This window comes from Haliotis cracherodii, unplaced genomic scaffold (assembly GCF_022045235.1).
Source record: "Haliotis cracherodii isolate W230 unplaced genomic scaffold, xgHalCrac1.p SCAF_3, whole genome shotgun sequence".
Lineage (NCBI taxonomy): Eukaryota > Metazoa > Mollusca > Gastropoda > Lepetellida > Haliotidae > Haliotis > Haliotis cracherodii.
The window spans coordinates 2,195,401-2,211,311 of record NW_027266286.1 but is presented as its reverse complement, the minus strand read 5'-3'; the positions used below and the strand labels follow the sequence as shown (position 1 = coordinate 2,211,311).

Here is a 15,911-nt window from a genome sequence, read left to right as displayed (position 1 = left end):
ATTATCCATTTGTTCTGAAAGACTCTGCGCGTGACTGAGCATTATTGTGTTTCGGGAGGTCAGCACACTCGGGCTCCACGTATAACGAAGGAGGCGATAAGGGCGTGGTCTACTACTCTCAACCGGATGAGTCACGTGTCAAGCAGCCAATCGGATCACCAGAAGGGTTTGCTGCTAAACCTCACTACCACATGCCGGATGACCCACGTGACCAGGGAGCAGCAGGATGCAATGATTATTACCTGGTGCCTGTTCACCGACAGACACGATAAACCAGCCTTGCCAGCCTTGCCAGCCTTGCTGACAGAGTGTCAATGCTTCTTGCTTTGTTTATTGCACTATTATTAAGGAGACCATTTACAGACCATTTTGCATCTTGTACTGTCGATATCGTTGGTGACCACACCTGACATTAACATTGATAGCGTCATCTGATGGAATGTTGAACTCCTCATCCTTGTCATTTGTAACGTTTACTTTTTGACGTGGTGATCATTTAGTGATATTTATATTGTAGGGTGATGTCAAATTGGGTTTTACGTCGCGTTCAAGATCATGTTTTCTTCAGTTATAGACTATTATATTATGCATGCTATGTTTGTTTGTTTGCTGTTAAACGCTGAATTCAGCAATATTCCAGCTGTATTACGTCGGTCTGTAAATAATCGAGTATGGACCGGATAATCAAGTGATTGAGATCATGAGCATCGATCCGAGCAATTTGGACCGATGACATGCATCAACCAAGACAGCGAGCCTGACCACCCGATGCCGTTAGTCGCCATATACGACAAGCAAAGTCGCCTTTTACGACAAGCTTGGGTTGGTGAAGACCTATTCTACCCCTGATCTTCATGTGCATGCATGTTTGCGGCTACTAGTCCGGGCTTATGCCGGTGTAACAGCGCTAACCCACTGAGATACCATGCTGTAGTTTAAAATGGACAACACGGCCTCAGGCGGATTGAACGGACACCGATCCGACCAGTCATGGCTGTATGATGCTGAGCGCCAGGCAGGGTAACAGCAAGTACCATCTTATAACATCTTTTGGTGTGACGGGGCCAGGGGATCGAACCACCGACCTTCCACTCTACGGACCATTGTTTATTGTGCATGGTGCTTGTAGACTATGTTATGTTTGGGAAAGGATTATGGAAAGGGTTTTGTCGTTTTGAGTTATTGTAAACACCTTGTAATGGCATTGAACAGTGCATAAACATCGAGGTCTGAATTTTAAACAAAGGATTTAGGCTCGAAAAATAAAACATTGGAGCTGCTTTTCCATATTTTATTACAGGAACCCTTGATGTAAGCACAGTTAATTCAAGGACAATTGACAGTACATGATTATTCACTGATAAATTCCTTTTTGATTATAAACAACTTGTAAAAAAGACCTTTAACTCAAGGATTGATTTCCCGCTGTGTTTGATCAATTATTCTGGGTTTCCTCCCCTATGTTAAACCATGCCTTGCCTGCAATAAAATCTGCCTCCTACCACGTGTTTCTCCATATGTGTATCAACAAGAAAAGAGCCTTATGTTTGTAATCTGAATGATCATGTTATAGAACATATGCTAAGCACAATATGATGAAAAGTATTAGAGATAAATGGGATTTTCGAGGTAGACCTTATCCATACAAGGCACAAAAGATTTGTGTAGAATCTCAAGTTCCTCTGTCGTGGTTGTTGTGGATGCAGAGGTAACACTCCATGTTTTGAAAACTTTACTTTGCTCAGTCTGTCAACCTGTGGTCAGTAAATTCCTCGACAGACACAAAACACACATTCGAGTGTTACGTCCCCGAGTCGTGCCAGGATTCGATGATGGAATGTTCGAATCCCGCATACGCCCTGATTGTAGTCCTCTGTTTGACACTAATGTACCTGTGGTCGTGGGTTTCATCTGAGTTCTAAACATTGGACACAGTTCAGCAGTCGTAGACCTCGACAACATATAGAACAAGCTAGATCATGGCGTCCTGTAATTAATCAGACAAACCAGTGACTGACATTATGAGAGACGCCCAAACCCTTCGGGAACCGATGCATGCAATCAGCCGAGGTCAGCCACCCGATCCTTTCTGTCGCCTCCCACGCCAGGCATTGATTACTTGGGACCTCGTCTAACTATCAAGGATAAAAGATAGGTTACTCCGGACCTAGTCTAACTATCAAGGATAAAAGATAGGTTACTCCAGACCTCGTCTAACTATCAAGGATAAGAGATAGGTAACTCCGGACATCGTCTAACTATCAAGGATAAAAGATAGGTTACTCCGGACCTCGTCTAACTATCAAGGATAAAAGATAGGTTACTCCGGACCTCGTCTAACTATCAAGGATAAAAGATAGGTTACTCCGGACCTAGTCTAACTATCAAGGATAAAAGATAGGTTACTCCGGACCTCGTCTAACTATCAAGGATAAAAGATAGGTTACTCCGGACCTCGTCTAACTATCAAGGATAAAAGATAGGTTACTCCGGACCTAGTCTAACTATCAAGGATAAAAGCGAAAGTATATTGCCCAATAGAAGGAGAAAGCTTCACTCGCGAACACCTGGTGTCATCACTGATTTTCAGTGATCTATTCATGTAATTTGTAGCCCTCATTTTCCTTTTACGCCCAATATCAGTATGTAGTATCACGAGGGGTACACGTGGCTTTATGCGCCTTTTGAAGACCTAACGAGGGACGCATAAATCCTTATGAATATGTGAATGTTTTGTGGCTATAATTTATGTGTATCAATTTCTCGACAGTACACCATTCCCTGCTCCTTTGGAAATCGGCCTTTCGTTCTACATTTCATGAACATTTTAGTAGTTTAACGAGCCTGTGTCCGGCCGACATGGAAAACACAAATGACGGGAATGAATATCAGATCCGTTTCAATTATAGAGCATGAAACATCAAGGCCGGATTTTGACAGATTCAACATTTAATTCAAGAAGTGTCTCATTAACCGTTTTGACACTACTGAGTCTTATTTGTTTGAAGTGAGATACATGACTGCTTAGCTAATGAGCTATGTTTGAATCTGAAACCGGCTGTATATGACTCACGAGCGAGAAAGCGATGTCCCCTCTCGGCCACCATACTCACGATCACATGACAGGGAAATTAACTCAAATGATTCGCGTACAGCCATGGAGACGGTCAGCGTGTTTGGATTATTGGTGTTACTGGGGAATTCCTGTCTTTGTAAGTAGATGTTACACTGTTGCATCCTGATAGAACCAACTCCTAGAATCCTTCAGATCGTACTATTCGCTGGGACCAGTGAAGATCCGGGTGAGGATAGGTCTTCAGCAACCTATGCTTTGTAAGAGGCGACTCACAAGGTCGGGTGGTGAGGCACGCAGATTTAGTTGCCCATTGGGTAGTTCGATTCTAATGATGTCAGTCCTTGGATTGTCTGGTTCAGACTCGATTGTTTACAGACCGCCGCCATACAGCTGGAATATTTCTGGGTGCGGCGATGAACAACACACAAACAAACAAACTAAACATTATTTATATGAGAAGAGCTGTTGAATATAATTTCTGGTTACGGTTTCTTTGATTATTTATATCCTACTTTGTCAATTCCGATGTTGCCTGACTGATGATATACATAAACTCCACGCATGCTGTCTTTGAAATTGTTCTTGATGGTATTATATTAGTTTATTTGGACAACCAACAAGGAATAAACGGTAGAAGAGGGTGGTATGATGAGTCAAATTATTAACCGTGCTTTATTAACCTCTGAACTCAAACTCGAAGGATGTAGTGATAGTATAGAAATGACTGCTTTACTCTGGTCCTTCAATACCATGAATCATTTGAAACATGTCACTTATCTTTATTGTAATTAACAATTTAATTGATACATTGTTGACTTCATGTTAGTAATCACTGAGACATAACTGAAAAAAAATTTAAAGCAGTTTTAATTCTAATGTTAACTGACTCATTAAACAATCTGTATATAACAACCTCCTTAAAAAGCAAATTCAGTTCGTGTAGTAATGTTAAATATATTGTTATGTGTTCACTATGTCACATTATTTAAATCCGGAATTAAATCGGAAAAAGTAACTTTGCTTCATGTGAGTGAGTGGGTGGGTGAGTGAGTGAGTGAGTAAAAGTGAGTGAGTGAGTGGGATTTACGCCCAGTTGGACAGTATTCCAGTTACATGAAGGCTGTCATCTTAATGTGGGAGGAGAGCCTGAAGTGATGCAGGTCTTAGGTGTGGCACTTTGTTGAAACCCATGAACACGAGTATGGTGCTGGCAAACCTAGGAACACAATTTGGGCAAATCCACAGTCATAGAGGTTTCTGACGTGCCAAGGGACCAAACTCTGCACAACCAATTGCAGCACCCTACACGACTGAGACACCCATGCCCCTGCTTCATACAAAGTGGTGTAAATGTTATGTTACTGAAAATATACAAAATCATATTTTGACATTCTTCTGATCAATGGGAGCACGGGTGGCCCCTGAGGCCTGACCCCTGAGGCGACGCGATTCGCTATGCAGAGTTGCGTCCCTTGGGCACGCCAGAAACCTATGATTGTGGGTTCGAATCCTCGTTCGCCCCGATTATGTTTCTAGGTTTGTCAGCACCATACCCGTGCTCGTTGGTTTCACCGAAGTGGTAAACGTCTGAGACCTGCATCACTTGGGGCTTTCCTCCCACATTAAGCTGACACGCCGTGATATATCTTGAATACTGTCAAAAGCGGAGTTAAACTCAACTCCATCACTCACTCTGATCAATGTTGTATCATAAAATGTCATTGACAAAACCCAGGTGACAATATTGGATAAGACCCCAATTGCGTTGATGCAGGCGGGGCAGCGGCGAACCACTGAATACACCAGTTGATAGAACACAGTCTAGGGGTTGTTGTTGCAAATGACGACCAATGATTGTCCCAAATGAACTAGTTTTGCCAGCTGTTTCTGGTCCTGTCGTAGACGTCGAACTATCTCACTCCAGTCATGTTGTACACAGGGGGAGAGGTCTGGCGTCCTATGCCGTCATTGCACTTCTACTCCCAAACTAACGCCGTTGAGTAACAGAAGCGTAACTAAAACGTTCTCCAGGTCGCATTTGAATAACTATAGGCATTATCTAGTTTATAATTTATATTTAGCAATTGTACCATTGTCTTCGATAACAAAAAGTACTTTCCTCATTTTCTAATCTTGCCTTATTCTCTTGCTTTTTCTCAAAAGTCAAGTAAAATGAAAAAGCTGATTGCAATTTTGTTGCGAATATCAGTTTTCCTAGCCACTTTAAGTCAATTACAGAGAGATAAAATATCATAACGTTCGCAGGAAGTATTTAACTGTCCATGTCAAATGGCTGAAATCAGTTACCCTGCCTGACGCTCGGTATAAAGGATTTAAAACAAGGACTGGCCGTCTCTGTGTCTGAGTTGGGTATTCATGATAAGTGCGGCATGGTATCTCATGTGGGCTATAGCTAGCACTGTAAAATCGGCATAAGTCTGGACTAGTACAAGCAGCCACGAACGCACGAACGCACGCACATGCACGTCACTATATAGGTGCTACAAGCTTGAACGCGACGTTAAACCCCATTCCACCTCCATCAAGGCTGAAGACGTCAGAGGCTGCATCACAGTACCTACGCCATCTGAACATTGACTATAGAGCCGGCCGCACTGAGACCCCGACACCGAATGGGGCAAAATATCAAGGAGGTCACTGAGGGCTATAGAATAAAGGTTGGTTTGGTTTGGTTTGTTGTTTAACGCCGAATTCAGCAATATTCCAGTTGTATGACGTCGGTCTGTAAATAATCGAGTATGGACCGGATAATCAAGTGATTGATATCATGAGCATCGATCCGAGCAATCTGGACCGATGACATGCGTGAACAAAGTCAGCGAGCCTGACCACCCGATCCCGTTAGTCGCCTCATACGACAAGCAAAGTCGCCTTTTACGACAAGCATGGGTTGGTGAAGACCTATTCTACCCCTGATCTTCACGTGCATGCATGTTTGTGGCTACTAGTCCGGGCTTATGCCGGTTTTACAGCGCTAACCCACTGAGATACCATGCTGTAGTTTAAAATGGACAACACGGCCTCAGGCGGATTGAACAGAGATCGATCCGACCAGTCATGGCTGTATGATGCTGAGCGCCAGGCAGGGTAACAGCAAGTACCATCTATTAACATCTTTTGGTGTGACGGGGCCAGGGGATCGAACCACCGACCTTCCACTCTAGGGACCATTGTTTATTGTGCATGGTGCTTGTAGACTATGTTATGTTATGGAAAGGGTTTTGTCGTTTTTAGTTATTGTAAACACCTTGTGATGGCATTGAACAGTGCATAAACATCGAGGTCTGAATTTTAAACAAAGGATTTAGGCTCGAAAAATAGAAAATTGGAGCTGCTTTTCCATATTTTATTACAGGAACCCTTGATGTAAGCACAGTTAATTCAAGGACAGTTTACAGGACATGATTATTCACTGATAAATTGATTTTTGATTATAACCAACTTGTAAAAAAGACCTGTCACCATGCTTTGCCTGCAATAAAATCTGTCTCCTACCATGTGTTTGTCCATATGTGTATCAACAAGAAAAGAGCCTTATGTTTGAAATTTGTAATGATCATTTGCATCCATTTCACTTATAGATCATATGTTAAGCACAATATGATGAAATGTATTATAGATAAATGGGATTTTCGAGGTAGACCTTATCTATACTAGGCACAAAAGACTTGTGTAGAATCTCAAGTTCTTCTGTACCTTACTCAGCTATACAATTTCTACCTATAATCAAAATGGAAGAACCTATGGGTACAGCTTAATTACACCTGTCCCTTTCTCCATTTACTTCCAGACAGTTTGGTTGTTGTGGATGCAGAGAAAACAATCCTTGTTTTGAAAACTTTACTTTACTCAGTCTGTCAACCTGTGGTCAGTTAATTCCTCGACAGACGCAAAACATGCATTTGAGTGTTGCGTCCCCGAGTCGTGCCAGGAGCCGATGAAGGAATGTTCGAATCCCGCATACGCCCTGATTGTAGTCCTCTGTTTGACACTAATTTACCAGTGGTCGTGGGTTTCATCTGAGTTCTACACAGTGGACACAGTTCAGCAGTCGTAGACCTCGACAACATATAGAACAAGCTACATCATGGCATCCTGTAATTAATCAGACAAACCAGTGACTGACATTATGAGAGACGCCCAAAGTCTTCGGGATCCGATGCATGCAATCAGCCGAGGCCAGCCACCCAATCCTTCCTGTTGCCTCCCGAGACAGGCATAGGTCACTCCGGGCCACGTCTAACTATCAAGGATAAAAGATAGGTTACTCCGGACCTCTTCTAACTATCAAGGATAAAAGATAGGTTACTCCGGACCTCGTCTGACTGTCAAGGATAAAAGATAGGTTACTCCGGACCTCGTCTAACTATCAAGGATAAAAGATAGGTTACTCCGGACCTCGTCTAACTATCAAGGATAAAAGCGAAAGTATATTGCCCAGTACCAGGAGAAAGCTTCCCTCGCGAACACCTGGCGTCATCACTGATTTTCAGTGATCTATTCATGTAATTTGTACCCCTCATTTTCCTTTTACGCCCGGCATAAGTTGTATCAGTATCTCGAGGGGTACATGTCGTTTAATGTGCCTTCCGAAAAACTAACGAGGGACGCATAAAACCTTATGATGAACAGTTTAGAAGTTTCACGACAAGGAAAACACAAATGACAGGACTGAATATCAGATCCGTTTCGATTATAGAGCATGAAACATCAAGGCCGGATTTTGACAGATTCAACATTTTATTCAACAAGTGCCTCATTGGCCGTTTTGACACTACTGAGTCGTATTTGTTTGTAGTGAGATACATGACTGCTTAGCTAATGAGCTATCATTGAATCTAAAACCGGCTGCATATGACTCACGAGCGAGAAAGCGATGTCCCTTCTCGGCCACCATACTCACGATCACAATTGATTGGGAAATATGAACTCAAATGATTCGCGTACAGCCATGGAGACGGTCAGCGTGTTTGGATTATTGGTGTTACTGGCGAATTCCTGTCTTTGTAAGTAGATGTCTACACTGTTGCATCCTATAGAACTAAGTCCTAGAATCCTTCAGATCGTATTATCATTATACGCTGTGACCAGTGAAGATCCTGGTGAGGATAGGTCTTCGGCAACCTATGCTTTGTAAGAGGCGACTCACAAGGTCGAGTGGTGAGGCTCGCAGATTTAGTTGCCAATTGCGTAGATCGATTCTAATGATGTCAGTCCCTGGATTGTCTGGTTCAGACTCGATTGTTTACAAACCGCCGCCATATAGCTGGAATATTTCTGGGTGCGGCGATGAACAACACACAAACAAACAAACTTAACATTATTTGTATGAGAAGAGCTGTTGAATATAATTTCTGGTTACAGTTTCTTTGATTATTTATATCCTACTTTGTCAATTCTGATGTTGACTGACTGATGATATACATAAACTCCACGCATGCTGTCTTTGAAATTGTTCTTGATGGTAATATATTAGTTTGTTTGGACAACCAACAAGGAATAAACTGTAGAGGAGGGTGGTATGATGAGTCAAATTATTAACGGTGCTGTATTAACCTCTGAACTCAAACTCGAAGGATGTAGTGATACTATAGAAATGACTGCTTTACTCTGGTCCTTCAATACCATGAATCATTTAATCAGCAATATTCCAGCTATATGACGGCGGTCTGTAAATAATTGAGTCTGGACCAGAGACAATCCAGTGATTAATATCATGAGCATCGATCTACGCAATTGGGATCGATGACATGCGTCAACCAAGTCAGCGTGCCTGACCACCCGATCCCGTTAGTCGCCTTTTACGACAAGCATAGTCACCTTTAACGGCGAGCATGGGTTGCTGAAAACCTTTCTAACCCCGGAATCTTCACGGGTCTAGTATTAAGGACTGAATGTAGAAACAAGACTGGATGGGACCCCTTGGACGGGTCGGGTAATTTCTTCAGAGCTCTAGTGGTGGGAAGGATCTCCCGGACACTGACCGAGAACAATCCCAGGTACGATCTAATCTCAGGGGCATGGCGAGGTAAATGTCGGCCTACTGTATACAGTAAAACGGAACCACGGAGGATAAAGAGTGCTGAAATCTGCATCAATGTCAACAACACCAGGCAACTGGGACACCCCCGTGTGGTGATCATTAAATGCATAGAGGTGAAGTAGACACGTGCAGGCTTGTCACCCATCTTGTCAAGGGCAATCATCTTGCCCACTTCACGGGTGGCCCGAACATGAAGATTCCCCAGCACAGTTCGAATGGCAGAGACACCGGGTTGTCTGAGCGCTCTAGCACAACCAGGGGACACTTCTGTCTTCAGCTGTATTGTAGGCACCACCGCAAAGAGGGACAATAACATTGGACGATGAAAACCTCGATAGATGCAGAAAACATAGGGGCTTTTTAGAAGTAATTACCTGCCAAAGATGAGCTATGGGAGTTGCCCATAACTGATCCTCGAGCCAGCCGACGTGAACTAAGAACCGTCTCTGGAGGACTTCAATTTCCCCTTACACGAGTGATGCATGTTGGGCTTAGACGACTAAGGCCTCGGGTATTTCGATTTCTGCTTACCAAGCTTGGCCCAATGCAGCAAACATAAACTTGAGTTCGGCCACGCTCTGAGCCATGTCGCATACTACTCATTTGAGCAAAAATGTTCCTATCTGTGATCAGGCATTGATATATTACTCTAAGGCAATATACTCAGATTATCAGAATGGTCAAAACTGATCGGCATTATATAGTTACTCACAGATTTGTTTGGAACGAAAGCTGTAACTGAATACATATTACTTGAATGAAGTTTTGAATGAGGCTTTAAATAAAATTGTATTCACTGTCAATGCATATTCCGTTAGAGGAATATAACCCACTTAAATCATGCCAATTTTGTAAGGATTCCTCCCATGATCCATTTGAGATTCAAAAATTTGATATTCTGAAGAGGTTTGGGTTTGGGTTTGGGTTGGGGTTGGGGTGTTACTTTGTCGCAAATAAAATGCTCCATATTGTTGGTAAAATAAAGAAACTGTCTGCCAATGTAAAACTGTTGCAAATGTGTTTGGAAAAACATATTTTGGCTCATAGCTTTAGATATAAATGATATCTGGTTTTGCAGCAATAGCTGAAAAAATCCCAGACCCCCTACCAGAATATCTTCAGATTTTCTTGATGAAGTGTTGAATAAAGTTTCAAACAAGATTATTTTCAGTGACGATGCATATTTTATTTGATGAATGTTAAGGAGAAATATCAGACACTGAAATCATGATCAAATAACAGGAATTGTTCAGTTTCTCTATTTCCTGTCAATCTGTTATGTAGAGTTGGTGAGTTAATTTCTGGGGGAGTTTCTTTTCAGAGACAGAATTTATCTTCTGTCACTGCTTCAAGGTATACAGTTTTGTCCTCTGAAAGGTGCCTAATACTTGTTTAGGTCAGCCGTATTTGTCATTAACTTTCTTTATTTCTACACATTGAAAACTTTGTGACTCTCTTATTGCCAATGCAACGTTGAATATATACTCACTCTTCACTTAGATTCCATGCTACTGAATTCAAAATTCAAATCAATTATCTTTGTGAAATAAGCTCATGCGCTTTTTTTCCGTTATACTTCAGGTTCCATCATTTGTGACAAAGTAGATGTGGCAAACATAGATGGGACAGCTAATAACGTTTGTTACAATCAGGGGAGTGAAGAGATCAAGTGTTCCAGAAATGAATCAGTGTTGGTCAAACACTTCTTGCAAAGAGTACCTGTAAGGAAGGACGGTGACGACGGATCCTGTAAAGGAAATTTCGATGATGAATTTTATGACTTTGGGGAATGTTTGTTAAACGCGTCGGATGTGCATCAGAAGAGGGCTTATCAGGCTGCGATCACGGAGGTTCTGGAGGAGTGTAGTCAGAAGAGGTACTGTATCCTGGAGAGTGACACGAGTTCCTCTATCGTTCACCTCAAGGACCTCCACGTGGGAGAGAAACGCCCGTCACATCTGGTGGTAATACATCAGTGTGTTAAAGGTAAACTGAGAGTACAGATCCCGAGAATCTGCCGACTCCGTCGGGCAAAAGTAAAGGTGAATAATGAAAAGTATGTGATTGGATCATTGAATTGGTACCAGCTGTTCGCGAAATGGGTAGTCATGTCCTGCTCTACGGCTAGCACCCGCCATTTTCATTAAAATACGTGCAAGTGGGTAAGGAGGCGTGCATGTCTACCATTCAATTTCTAGTATGACTTAACCAGGCCCTTGATGGTGAAACCTTGATTGAAAATCTTAGTTGTAATGAAAATAATTCTATAGTACCTAAGCAATTGACGAATGTAGACGCCATAAGCTGGTGCTGATGGTATATTGAAACTGTTTAGTCGAACCCGAAACACTATGAAGCAGGACACCCCGTTCACAATCCGATACCTGGTTGACAGGGATCCGAAACAACCCATCCTACATTAGCTGAAACCTATATTAGTAAACGGGCTAGCCGTGATCCAAATGGTTAACAGTCAGTTATAAAGGCCTACAAAGAGGCGAAAAGATCTTAACATTGTTTGTACAATCTTGGTATATGAGAATAATGTTAAGATTACTTTTATCTCATGATTTTATATAACAGCACCAGCTGTTGTTTTTTTCAAAAGCAGGAGCTCCACCTTGTTTATCTAACCCGTATTATATCCAAGTTTTCAAGCAAAACATGCGGCGGGCGCTGCCGGAAGGGAACCAGGCTTACCTATTTCGCGAACAACTGGTGTAATCAAAGATTTTCATTGATCCATTTATATTGTTTGAACCGCTATTTAGGCTTTTACCCCAAATGTAATTTGTTTGGGGTGCCAGAAGCATGACAGTGGGGTCGAATCCAGGTTCGCCTTGATAATGTTTCTAGGTTTGTTTTCACCATTTCCGTGCGCTGGATTTCACTAAAGTAAACGTCCAAGACCTGCATCAATTTGGGCTTTCTTACCGCCGTGATAAAACAGAAATAATGTTAAAATTGGCATTAACAGTCACTAAGAATAGTAATAACATTTGGATGACATGAACAGGGTCATAGCTAATACTACTCTTCAACACCCAAATAGATCGAACAGCAAACTTTAAAATGCGAAACATTAAACGTACCGGAAGGTGACCTGTGAACTTGAAGTGTATAAAAACTGCGGACATTAATATTAACCTACATTCTTAGATAGTTATACTTTGGTTACTTAGTTTAGATTTGAATGTGTGCCGGCAAAAAGAATTGCAAGTAATGATACAAAATGTTGTTTTAGTTGTATAAATAGCAGACACTTCGACAATTCCAATTCGAAGTGATTTATTATTGGACAAATTCTTTCTGAGACAAGTAGAACACATTATTTTAGAGCAAGTCGCCAGTGTCTTGTTGTGTGACAGCAAGACACAAACAGGCAAGGAGGTCTACATCAGCAGCAACCGACTGAAGATGTCATCTCGGGAAACAAGCACCTGCACCTGTACAGTCAGTGGAGCTGCGAGCCGCGTCACCCTGCTGGACGTCAGACTGGGCAACAGCCACGTGACCACACTGTCCATCAAGTGAGTGAGTGAGTGAGTATGGTTTTACGCCGTTTTTAGCAATATTCCAGCAATATCACGGCGGGGGACACCAGAAATGGGCTTCACACATTGTACCCATGTCGGGAATCGAACCCGGGTTTTCGGCGTGACGTGCGAACGCTTTAACCACTAGGCTACCCGACCGCCCCCTGTCCATCAAGGACAAGACACGTACAGTGTACACAATCCATGGTGGCGACCTGGCAGTCCACTTCATGAAGGAGATTAACATCAGCCAATCAGAGTGGAGTTTACAGGTGGATGTTATCCGTGACTATCTCCCCGACAAGATATGGATGAGACTGGAAGGTAATTTACTTTTACACATGGCAGCATTAATTATATAACTTGTTATAATAACTAATAGGTTTATCATTGAGAGAAAACGATTCCGTCAATCAATTGAATTCTTTTTTCAGCAGGACACAATGGTTCTGACGTCACTGTCACATGTAAAGGTATGCCCTTTGTCACTTACAATTGTCTGGTTGCAAGACAGCAAAACATCATTCAAACACAAACGGATTACATTATTGAACTTTCAATTGACTGTATTTCTAACTCTCACGTCATATTAGCTTCACAACCGGAAACATAGAGACTTTAAATGACACTGGTCTGTTTACACCTGCCACCATTCCTACAAGATGAAATGTGTGTGTCGGCAGGAGAATATCATTACATAAATGAACTATCCGACGCATTCATATTCTGATACTTTAAATAGTGGCCCTTAACTGTTTAGTTCATAATTGTTGATATTGTTGATTATATTATTTCAGCGGGGACGAAAACAGCTCCAAACACCAATGGATCAGGGTCAACAGGTGAGGTCGCTCTTTAACTGGTTAACAGGCTCCTGTAGCTATTTGATTTCTACATCCTTCATAATAGTTTCTCTTGTACCAGACAGTTCGTATATCGGTATATGTAGGTCTGCAAACTGATGTATCCAAATCATTTATATCTCCTTATTTATGTACACGTTCTGTGTCAGATTCAGATGGATCAAACTTGCAGCTTGTTTTCCTTGCTGTTGGCTTTTTGGCTGGAGTTGTGGCTTTTGGGATTATCTGCATACTGTATATGAAAAGGTTGGTGCCACATTTAACATCGACGTGTATTAATATTTAAATCATTCATAGCAAATCTAACGTTTCAGAAATGATACCATGCCTATACTCATGATATTCATGAAGACAAAGTTACTTAAAATCTTCATTATAAATTTTCTGTTAAACTGTTATCACAGAAATAGACATCCACGAGTTATGTGTTTATCCAGGAGACAAGGCAACACCCTCTCTGCTTCTCCACCCCACCGGGTTACCCCTGAAGGGAATGACGCCCTAGAGTCCATCTACTCCTTACCCTATCAACATCGGGGGACAGACCCCCCTCGCCAACTTTCCACAAAGAGCTGTAGTCCCGATAACCACAACCAGGACGACCCCGACTACAGTGTGGCCCTCAAACCTAACCCCAACCCTCTGTCACTGTCAAACCTAACCATCGACAAGAACAAGCTTCGATTCAACACAGAACCGTGAACAGTGAAGTAACTATGACATCCTTGCAATTTGTTGCCCGTGCGCAGATAGAAAATTTAATGTATAATTGATCTTATTGTTTGCTAGTAGCATATTATTTGGGCTTTGCTGCGTCATACCTAAAGACGTTAAAATATGGTACTTGTTGTTACTTGTTTGCCATGTCTGGCGCTAGGTATTAAGGGGCTAAAACAAGGACTGGTCGGCTCGGAGTCAGTATACTGTGCCTTAGTAGGGCATCATGTTGAACTGCGGCATGGTATCTCAGTGTGCTTGCACTATAAATCGGCATCAGTCCGGACTAGTACAAGCAGCCACACACACAAACACGCGTGCATGAACATGGCTATTAAAGTGCAATAATCTTGGACGCGACGTTATATTAAAACCCATTTCACCTCACCAGACCCTCAATAACAAGAAACCAGGCCTTGTTTCCTCATGCAAAATATGAGACATACTCGGAAATGTATGAGTATGATAACGTTCAGTTCTTCCCTATTTTCAAATCATTACCTAATATTTCCTGGTAAAAAGGAGGAAAAATGAATCCGTCTTTTTTAAGACTTAGTGTGTTTTATACAATGCTACTGAAACCATTGCTTTACATGGCACGCACTTGCTTAACAGCCGATAATGAATAGCGATTCTATTAAGGAAACAGATATATACTAGCGGAAAAAGTAACTGTGCTTCATATAAAGTGGTGTGAATGTTGTTACTGAAAATATACAAAATCATATTTGGTCAGTCGTCTGATCAATGTTTTATCCTAACAATGTCATTGCCAGAACCCATAATGGTAACACTAGACATGGAGGCTCGCCATCTAAGTTTGTTTGTTTTGTTTGTTTGTTGATTAGCGCTGCACTCAGCAATATTCCAGCTATATGACGGCGGTCTGTAAAATAATCGAGTCTTGACCAGACAATCTAGTGATTGACATCATGAGCATCGATCCACGCAATTGAGATCGATGACATGTATCAACCAAGTCAGCGAGCCTGACCACCCGATCCCGTTAGTCGGATCTTATGACAAGCATAGTCGCCTTTTGCGGCAAACATTGGTTGCTGAAGACCTATTCTACCCCTGATCTTCACGGGTCTCGCCCTCTAAGAGCGGCGGTGTATCAACTCTGTTAACAATGTCAATATCGGATGTTACAACCATTTTAGTAGATATTGGCAAGGCAGCGGCGGCACATTACAAGTGGTCAACCGACCTCGAGGGGTACATGGTGTGATGTGCCCTGTGTGTGAGCCAATGTACACAAGGTTCATCACACCTCATGCCCCGTGAGATCGGTTGACAACGAACAGGCCCGGAATATATGTCCGCATTTTTACTGAGTTAGCCAAACTCGAAGCAGGAGGAGCCAAACAAACCGAGTTACTTCCCTTTACCCAAGCATTCGGATAAACGTCGGTTCATTTCAACTTAACGATACTCGAGATATGGAAGTTACCTGCGATGTGTTCCGATTGATTTCTCAATCTCATCCGAGACATCTTCTATGTGGGAGAGGTCTGGAGAAATAGCCGCCCATGGCAGTACGTTGTTACTTGTGTACAGAATGTTTAGCTAGCGGAATGTTCAGTTTGTTGTTACCTATGTACAGAATGTTTAGCTAGTGGAATGTTCAGTTCGTTATTGTCTATGTACAGTAT

General features: G+C 42.1%; 1 pseudogene; it reads left to right on the top strand.

The window, feature by feature from the left end:
• Positions 1–8,048: 8,048 nt before the first annotated feature.
• Positions 8,049–14,241, top strand: LOC139474129 (uncharacterized; annotated as a pseudogene).
• Positions 14,242–15,911: the final 1,670 nt, after the last annotated feature.